This window comes from Triticum aestivum, chromosome 4A, assembly GCF_018294505.1.
Source record: "Triticum aestivum cultivar Chinese Spring chromosome 4A, IWGSC CS RefSeq v2.1, whole genome shotgun sequence".
Taxonomy (NCBI): domain Eukaryota; kingdom Viridiplantae; phylum Streptophyta; class Magnoliopsida; order Poales; family Poaceae; genus Triticum; species Triticum aestivum.
The window spans coordinates 737,561,428-737,570,255 of NC_057803.1; the positions used below are offsets into that span (position 1 = coordinate 737,561,428).

At 51.0% G+C, this 8,828-nt stretch overlaps 1 pseudogene; it reads right to left on the minus strand.

Moving 5' to 3' along the window:
* Positions 1-630: 630 nt before the first annotated feature.
* LOC123083499 (serine/threonine-protein kinase-like protein CCR2) lies at positions 631-6,076 on the minus strand (annotated as a pseudogene).
* Between the last annotated feature and the right edge of the window lie 2,752 nt (positions 6,077-8,828).

Consider the following 8,828-nt stretch of genomic DNA (forward strand, 5'->3'; position numbering starts at 1 on the left):
ATAAATGACGTATTGGACATGCTTTGAGCTCTAGCTACTTTTAGAATTTTTCTATAAGAAAATCATTATAATAATTTACATTTGAATTTGAAAATATGCAAAAATTTGTCTCCAAAAGTATTTCTGTAATCTTTTTTTTGGTTTTTCACTATTTATACATATATTACAGTCGAATTAGTGATCAAAGACTATGACAATGTCGAAAACACCACTTATTTGTGATATGGAGAGAGTGAGTTAAAGTTTGATGCAAGTAATATTGGGCCACCCAATTAGATATAACGGCTTAGAATAATAGTTGATGCTTTGAAAGCTAACTCCTTAATAAGCAAGTACTTTCTCATGATATTGTAGTTGCAAAGTGGACTAACACATGAACACAACAAATTCACGAGAACTCAGTGGACACAAGTGATCTGACTCTCATATAGAAAAAGTGATGTGGCGCTGCGGAACAACTGTTGCGCGCTCTCAAGATTTGCTACGATGTCTGATATGGCTGGCGGGCCCTTGGAAACCAGCCGCACGCAACACACTGCAGTCCGCGCCAGAAACTCCAGTAAGTGGAGTTGCCTTGGCGTTGGCTCCGGCACAGGTCGCCTGTCCAACAAATCCCCAAAATTACCGGCATCAATGACTGGGAGAGCCAAGCTTGCCAAATCTATTGACCCTTACCCCTCCTCTCTCCAAAATGCCTTTTTCGTTGTCAGAACCACGAGCATCACCACGCCTAGGCTGTACACGTCATTTTCCGGCACCAGAAGACGTGTCTGAGTGTAAATAGGGTCCAGGTACCCAGGTGTGCCCATAATTCTATCTGTGTCAAATTCATCATACCCCCATCTTCAAGGAAACCGACAAATTAAGGTCTGACAAACGCGGCACCCAATTGGCGTCGAAAAGGGATGTTAAGTGACTTAATGTCCCAGTGAATGATCCGCGGTTTTGCATGACAATGCTGGTGCTCAATGGCGTGCGACACGCCGAGGAGCACATCGTTGTGGGTCTTCCAGGACAACGTCACCGATGAGAATGAGGAGTACTCACTACCGGACTCGCGGCCTATGCCGACGGGCACGGGCCGTCGGCATAGATATATGCCTACGGCTTTCGTCGGCATATCGTCGGCACAGATCACGTCAGCGTAGTCTTGTCAGACCGTCGGCATATGTGCCTATGCCGACGGCCGAGCGTCAGCCTTCGGCATAGTTTAGCCGTCAGAAGTGTTCTCTGTCTGACAGCAACGGACGGCGCCGTCAAAAGCGCTGACGACTCAAGGAACGACACGTGGCAGAGGTATGCCGACGGCTTAGCCGTCGGCATACCTCTGCCACGTGTCGTTCTGTTGTGCATCCTGGTGGCAGGTCTATGCCTACGCAAAGCCGTCGGCATATATGAAATCTATGCTGATGGCTTTGCCGTAGGCATAGCCTGGCCACGTGTCGTCCCCTGGTTACTCCTGGCGGCAGGGCCACGCCCTGGGTAGCCCTAGGCTTATCTATGCCGACGGCTTTGCCGTAGGCATAGTTTTTTTCCCTGTTTTCCCTTTTTCAATTCATTTGACGGCATTTCAAAGCAGGATAATATGGGATTATGCAGAAATATGATAGTTCATCATCTAAACATACTCAAGTTCATCATCATCATTTAAACATACTCAAGTTCATCATCTAAAGATCATCACCGGTGAAAGTTCATGAACATAAATAGTGCAAGACATGGAACATGAAAGGTATGGCACGATGGCCACATGCACGGGTATCATCATCGACATCAAGCAAGACCGCCGCCGCCAAGACCACCTCCACCAAAACCACCACCGCCAAGACCACCTCCGCCAAAACCACCTCCGCCAAGACCACCTCCGCCAATACTATATTCAAAAGATGTGGTGCCGCCTCCTCAGACATGCCACCACACCACCCGGTTGTGGTAGGTCATCCCATAGAAACACTTGGGAGCAACGTCCCCTTCGTATAGACCCGATGCGGCTATTTCCGCCCTCCAGATGCCAGCGGCGGCGCCATCCATGAGGGGGGCACACCGCGGACGTGAGGGGGTCACACTCCGGAGACGGGTGCTGGACGTTTGCAACCGCCACTAAACTTCTGTCGGCATAGCTGTTTTTTATTTTAATAAAATATAAGGACCTATATTCAAAAGAACATGATGGCACATTATTAATGTGCTCGAAAAAAAAATACAAACTATATATATATATATATATATATATGGGAAAAAATTACAAACTACATATATATTCATATAATACATAAAAAGCATAAAAACATATGTAAAAAAAGCATAAAAACATGTGTAAAAAATGCATGTAAAAAAAATAACTATGTCGTCGGCATAGAGACGGAAGGGTTTTGGTGGGCGCAGTGCCGCGGATCGGTGACGTGGCGCCTATGCCAACGGCGGCCGGCGGCATATCTACGCCGCGGATTGGTGACGTGGCATGCGGAGATATGCCGACGGCCGCCCATCCCGACCATCGGCATAGGTTTGACGGTGTTAGCCCTGGTCACGGGCGGGGTCGCCGGGCCCACTTTGTATGCCGACGGCTGCTGTCGGCGTGTTCATAGAGATAGGTCGATGGCCGATCTGTGCCGACGGCTGCCGTCGGCTTATATCAAGGTAGCCCGACGGCCAGGACGAGGCTGTCGGCACAACTCCAACTAGGCCGACAGCAGCCGTCGGCATTGATTTGGCCGTCGGGGTTGGTCAGTTTTCCGGTAGTGACTGATCAGAATACTTGTCGGAATGCAAGTGGTCGAAGAGTGCGCCGTTCTCCATGTACTCATAGACGATCATCCTCTCCTCTATTTCCGGCTCTCCCCGCACTTTTTCTCACCTGGTTAGCAGTCCCTTTTTTCTCTTCGGTGAGGTTGCTAGTAGGTGCTTGCCGTTGCTCACACACAATTCGACCAAGGGGATGACGTGTTTGTGTTGGAGCCGTGATAGGATGCGAGCTCTCTATGGAAGCCCTCTAAGGCCTTGTACAATGAGAGATGCTTAGGGAGGTGCTTAGAAAAATAAAACGAGTTTTTCTGAAGCACCGGTGCCTATTTCTACAGGAGAGACGTTTAGTTAAGCGTCTACCCTATACAAATAAGCACCGGTGCTTAAGGAAAGCTTGGTTTATTTCTCTAAGCACCTCCCCTAAGCATCTCCCATTGTACAAGGCCTAAGAAGTCCATCTCAAAATTCTTGAAGCACTTAACAGCCACCTCTCGACCATCGTGAAGCCTACCCCCAGGGCCGTCGACAAGGGTGGCCAAGGTGGGCGACCGCACAGGGCCCCAAAAATCTAGGGGCCCCAGATTGCAGTAATCTAATGCTAATTAATTCTCAAAAAAACGCTAATTATATGGCATGTCCCGCATGCGTGGCCCGCAATTTATTTCCTTCTCTGCGCACGATCCTGCAGTATGCTTGATTATCTCCCGTGCATGCACGGGATTCCTTTTTCATCTCAAGCCAACAGTTTTTCCGGATCTGTTGGTTGGCATGTATAATTGCATGCATGAAGATTAGGGAGGAAAGGAAATCATCAGGGAGGAAAAGGAGATCTCCCCCATCCGGGGGGACTTTTTTTTTACTGTAGACCTCATCAAATGGAAACAACCCACTAGCAAATTAGAGAATCAAAGAATAAACCAAATACACTTACTATTTTACCCAACAAAAATATACACTTACTATTTTGAAACTCCATCAAAAGTTAATGCACCTAATAAAGCAAAATAAAGGAAGTATGATTTTTATAAATTTGGGGCCCTATTTTGTATTCCTTCATATCACACAAATGTGCACCTTAAGTACTCCTGTGCGATTTGATTCACGTGATTGGTTGCTCAACACTGCAACCAAGCGCGAATAATAGAGTGAGATCATCTTGGATGACATGAGAATTAGTCAGCCATAGCCATAGGACAAACCATTTTTATTTTGCACCGGCCCCCAAATTCCTGGAGACGGCCCTGCCTACCCCAGTACACAACTGCAGCGCCTCGTCGTGAGATCACGGTGTCAAGGGCGAAGTTATCGGTGGCAGCCTCCACCTCCGGGAACATGAATTCCTGGGTTCCATGCGGGGTACCTCCCGAGCAACCTCTGTAGACTCCTAAAAAATAGACCACAAAGTAGCACTGTCACCATGGAACGTGCGTACTATCAGTTTCTGTAGCATCTCACGATTTTTATTCATACCTGCAGCTGGGACGAGTGTGGAAGTGGAGACGGTTCACCTTTTGTGGAGTCGTCTGGTACAAGGACCTCGTAGGTTTGGTGGAGGCGGCATGTTACGTCGATGTGGCTGATCACGGGGAAGAGCATGAGGTAGAAGTCGACGTTGCTCTGCACCTCCTTGAACCTTTCGGCCTGCCTCCCAGCCATGAGTAGTTTTTTTTAGAAAAGAAGGATGACCCCCGGCCTCTGCATCTGGATGATGCATACGGCCACTTTATTAATTATTCTCACAAGACCTTACAAAATCAATACAACAGTAAGACTGAGGCAGCCGTCTAAGCAACAAACTGTCGCTACACCTATCCAGTTGATGAAGGGGCGCAGATAGCCTGGACCTAATACCAAACAGACATCGCAGCCAAGACTAACATCTAAGACCTGAGACCCCAAACTAGCCACTTGCCAGGTCGGGGGCACACACACTGGTCCGGCGTGCTCTCAGAGGCCGTCGCCGCCAACTACCACCGCTCCATCTTCAGAACTGTACTGATGCATCAACCTTGCTCGGTCCAGCTATCATCGACGCCACCACGGCGCCCAATGGCACCTCCTCCCTGCGCGCAAACAGCTGAACACGTCGCGGTCGACACTGATACACCTCAGCGCCATGCTACCAAGTATCACCAGCCGACACAGCTTGAAGTCCTTGGAGGATCTGTCGTGCGTAGCACCTGCCGACCAGGCATGACCAAGCGTAGCACCTGTCAGGCATGACTTAATATATCCACCGAAGCTCCGTGCAAGACGAAGCCGCTCAACCTCCTACCTCTGACTTTCAGCGCTGCTCCACAAACGATGCTCCCAAGAGACAAACGACACCGCAGTGCCGCCATCGTCCGATCTGGAACACCAGATCCTAGGGTTTCCCCCGGAGCAGCACGAGTGGGTCGACAGTAGTTACACGATGATGCCTTCATCAAGGTAACGGCGTAGAATGCCGCCATCGCCTGCCAACGGCTCGGTTTTCACCGGCAACCATGTCTCCCCAACTCGCAGCCGAGACTAGATGATGGATCTCGAGATCCGATCACCAAGCTTCTGGCCGGCCACCGCCGACGAAGAAGATGACCACCACCACTGGCTACACCTGCCAGAGCAGATCTGCCATAGGTGCTGGCGTGCTGCCAAGCAGTCCACCAGGTCCTCGACGCCACCGCCGATCTAAAGCCAGATGACATGCCGCAGAAGACCGCATCGCGCCGCTGCCCGATCCAGGCCAGCCGCCGCTGCAGCCGCCCGTGGCCCGAGGCAGGGCCGACCGCCGCCGCCGTCGAAGCCAACGCCGTCGCTTCTATATAGGCCGCACCTCCACGCATGTTGGGGTCCTGCCACCCCTGAGACGCGGGAGGGAGGAAGAGCCTCCGCCACCGCCGCCAGCCTCCGGGCGCAAGCCGGCGGCGGCGGAAGGAGGGGAGGAGGATGGGCTAGGCCCCGGCGGCGGCTAAGGTTGGGGAGCCCGAGTCGCCCGAGCGGGAGGAGACCCGAGCGAACCGTCTATCGATCTAAATAAGCTTGAGCCAATCCTCCCCAGCCATGAATACTTGGTACGCCGTGCTCCTCCCCTGGCAGGAAACGATGAGCTCGTTGGCGTCCCGAAGCGTGTCTTCCAGACCCGCCAGCTGCCGTGGGCGTCCCGGTCCTGCACTTGGGGCAGCAGCTGGGCGATCAACAAGACACGACGGGCGAGCTGCTCGCACTCCTTCTTGTTCTGCCGAGCCGTCAGTGCAGCCTGCATGAACATAGAGATGAGCCCGCCAATGTCTGCGCCAACCAGCTGTGCCACCGTCGCCGCCTGACCTAGCCCAGTCCACAACGCCATGGCAGTCGCTTATCCCACCTGCAAACACGGGCGAGACTCGAAAGGATTGTGTGGTTGCCTTTGAAAACGCTTGGCTGTGGTTTGCAAGGTTGAGGGGTACGACAAAAGTTTCTACTTTAACGTGTAGAAACATTTGTGGAAATTTCCTGCTATGACGAAAGCCAACTGAGCCTCGTAGATGAGTACAACATAGCCCTTGTATTAATTGTTAGAATTAATCCGAGGTACACCATCGATCCATCCGAGAAACAAGCAATCACAGCACAATGACGACACCGAGATTTGTTAACGAGGTTCGGCAAACTCGCCTACTCCCCGAGGCAATGACTACCGGCGCTCCTCCCCGAGATAACGCAACACCGGCCACCCGGGCGCCGGCACAAGCCGCCGGCACCCCCTTGCGAGCCTATTGCTATCTAGTCGTCATGGGTTACATCGTGGGGTGCCTCCTCATATATAAGAGGCCAAGGGTACAACGTGTCCGACTCCGACACTACACGTATCCTACCCACACTACAACACCAAGTTCAAGCGTAACCCAATTAGTACAAAATATTCGACACAAACACAACAAACTCCACCTTGGTGAATATTCTCCACCACCTTGAATTTGTCCATGCGTCAAACTTCCATGTACTCCGGACTTGTGATGTCTTCTTCGTGGCTTACTGAGAGCTACTCGACGAGTCTGCCCCAGACCCGCCGCCGCCGTGAGGCCCCGCTACTACTCCCGCAACTCCAGTCTCCGTGACTCCACCTGCAATAGTGCTCCCTTGCAACTTGTAAAGATGCGAAGCCGTCCTCACTCCAATCATCACGGTCACCTCATATTCCATGATTCTCATGGTCTTCTTATCCCGATCACAACGGAATACCATACCACCATCATGAAGAACACCAAGTGAAATTAGATTCCTCCTTAGCCCCGGCACATGCCTGACTCCCTGAAGCATCCACTCAACTCCGTTAAACATCTTGATTTTGATGTCACCTACTCCAGCAACACGACAACCTGTGTCATCGCCCACATAGGCTAAACCAAACTCATCAGACTTGTACGAAGAGAACCACTCCCTGTTGGGTGTCGCATGAAAAGAGCAAGCTGAATCCAACATCCATGCTTCACTTTTGGTTGACCGCCTGTCTGATACTACGAGGACATCACTACTGTTGTCTGAGTCATCACCATGAGTTGCCTTATTAGCACTGGCCCCACCATTGAGTTTAGGACAGTCCTTTCTCATATGTCCCCACTGCTTACACTTGCGACACTGTATATTCTTTTCCTTTTTCTTGTTCTTCCCAGCCTCATATCCCTTCCGCCACTGCTCACCCTTGACTAGCAAACCTTCACCATGAGAGGCTTCCACCGCGTTCTTCTTTCTCATATCATAAGATAGCAATGCTGCAGTAATATCCTCATTCTTGACGGCCTCCTTGCCATGTGTCAAAGTAGTGACCAAATGGTCATAGGATGATGGCAATGAACAAAGAAGCATAATTGCCCTATCCTCTTCGTCAACCGTCGCACCCAAGCGTGCTAGATCCGTCACGACTTGATTAAAGGCGTTCATATACTCCACAAGATCTGACCCCTCCTGCATCCTCATTCCATACAAGTTTTGCTTCAGATAGACCTTGGTCGTCGCAGTCTTGGACATAAACTGACTTTCCAGCTTCTCCCAAATCTTCCTCGGCGAATTCTCATCCATCACATGATAAATAACCTGGTCCGACAGACACAACCGTATAGTCCCGGCTGCTTTCAACTGTAACTCCTGCCAGTCATCAGCCTCCACCTTAGCTGGCTTGGCTTCCTACAACAACGCCTTCAAGCATCCCTGTTGTGCCAACAAATCTTTCACCCTTGTCTGCCATAACCCAAAGCTTCCAGTTCCGTTGAACTTCTCCACCTCAAACCTGGTACCCGATGGCGCCATGGTTTTTTGTACAGCTGACCCTGTGAAAAATTATCCGAGCTTTGCACGCGATGCCCCAAGTACACGAACGAGATCCCCGCGTACTAATAGCAAAACCAACCAAAAAATTCCTTCCGGTCTTCACGTGTTATCTCCTGGCTCGACCTCCGATGCTAGTGCTATTTCCTTTCCTGCCAATGCCTATACTCTCGATGGATGCGTAGCCCCTGATGGAATTTCTCTTGCCCGATTTCAATCTGATGGATCCTGTCTCTCGTTGCGTCCCTGCAGCTGCCTTTTAAAGTGCACAAGCGCACGGTTCCAGCAGTCCGTCCCGGACACGAGAACTCTTCAGGGACTCGGTCCCTTTTTTGTTTCCAAAACAAATCTCATGTAGCTGTACGCGTTTTGTTCCTGCTTTCCACCGGAGTCCGACGTGTCCGCGTATACCAGAGCAACCGAACAGATTCAGCTGCCGGCCTACCGCTCGATAGGGCTCAACAAGGCTTGGCCAGCCGTGTGACTCCCTGGCTGCTTCCGCGCCTAGCGCCACGCCACGCCGCCGCCCTGGATGCCTGCCCCGCGCGCCGCTTAGTCGGATACTCCTGCTGCGCAGTAAACGTATTACGCCGATTCCAATTGCTTCGATCTTCCAGATCATGATCCGTAGCCTCGTCGAACCTTGCTCATGATACCACTTGTTAGAATTAATCTGAGGTACGCCGTCGATCCATTTGAGAAACAAGCAATCACAGCACAATAACGACACCGAGATTTGTTAACGAGGTTCGGCGAACTCGCCTACTCCCCGGGGCAATTACTACGGGCGCTCCTCC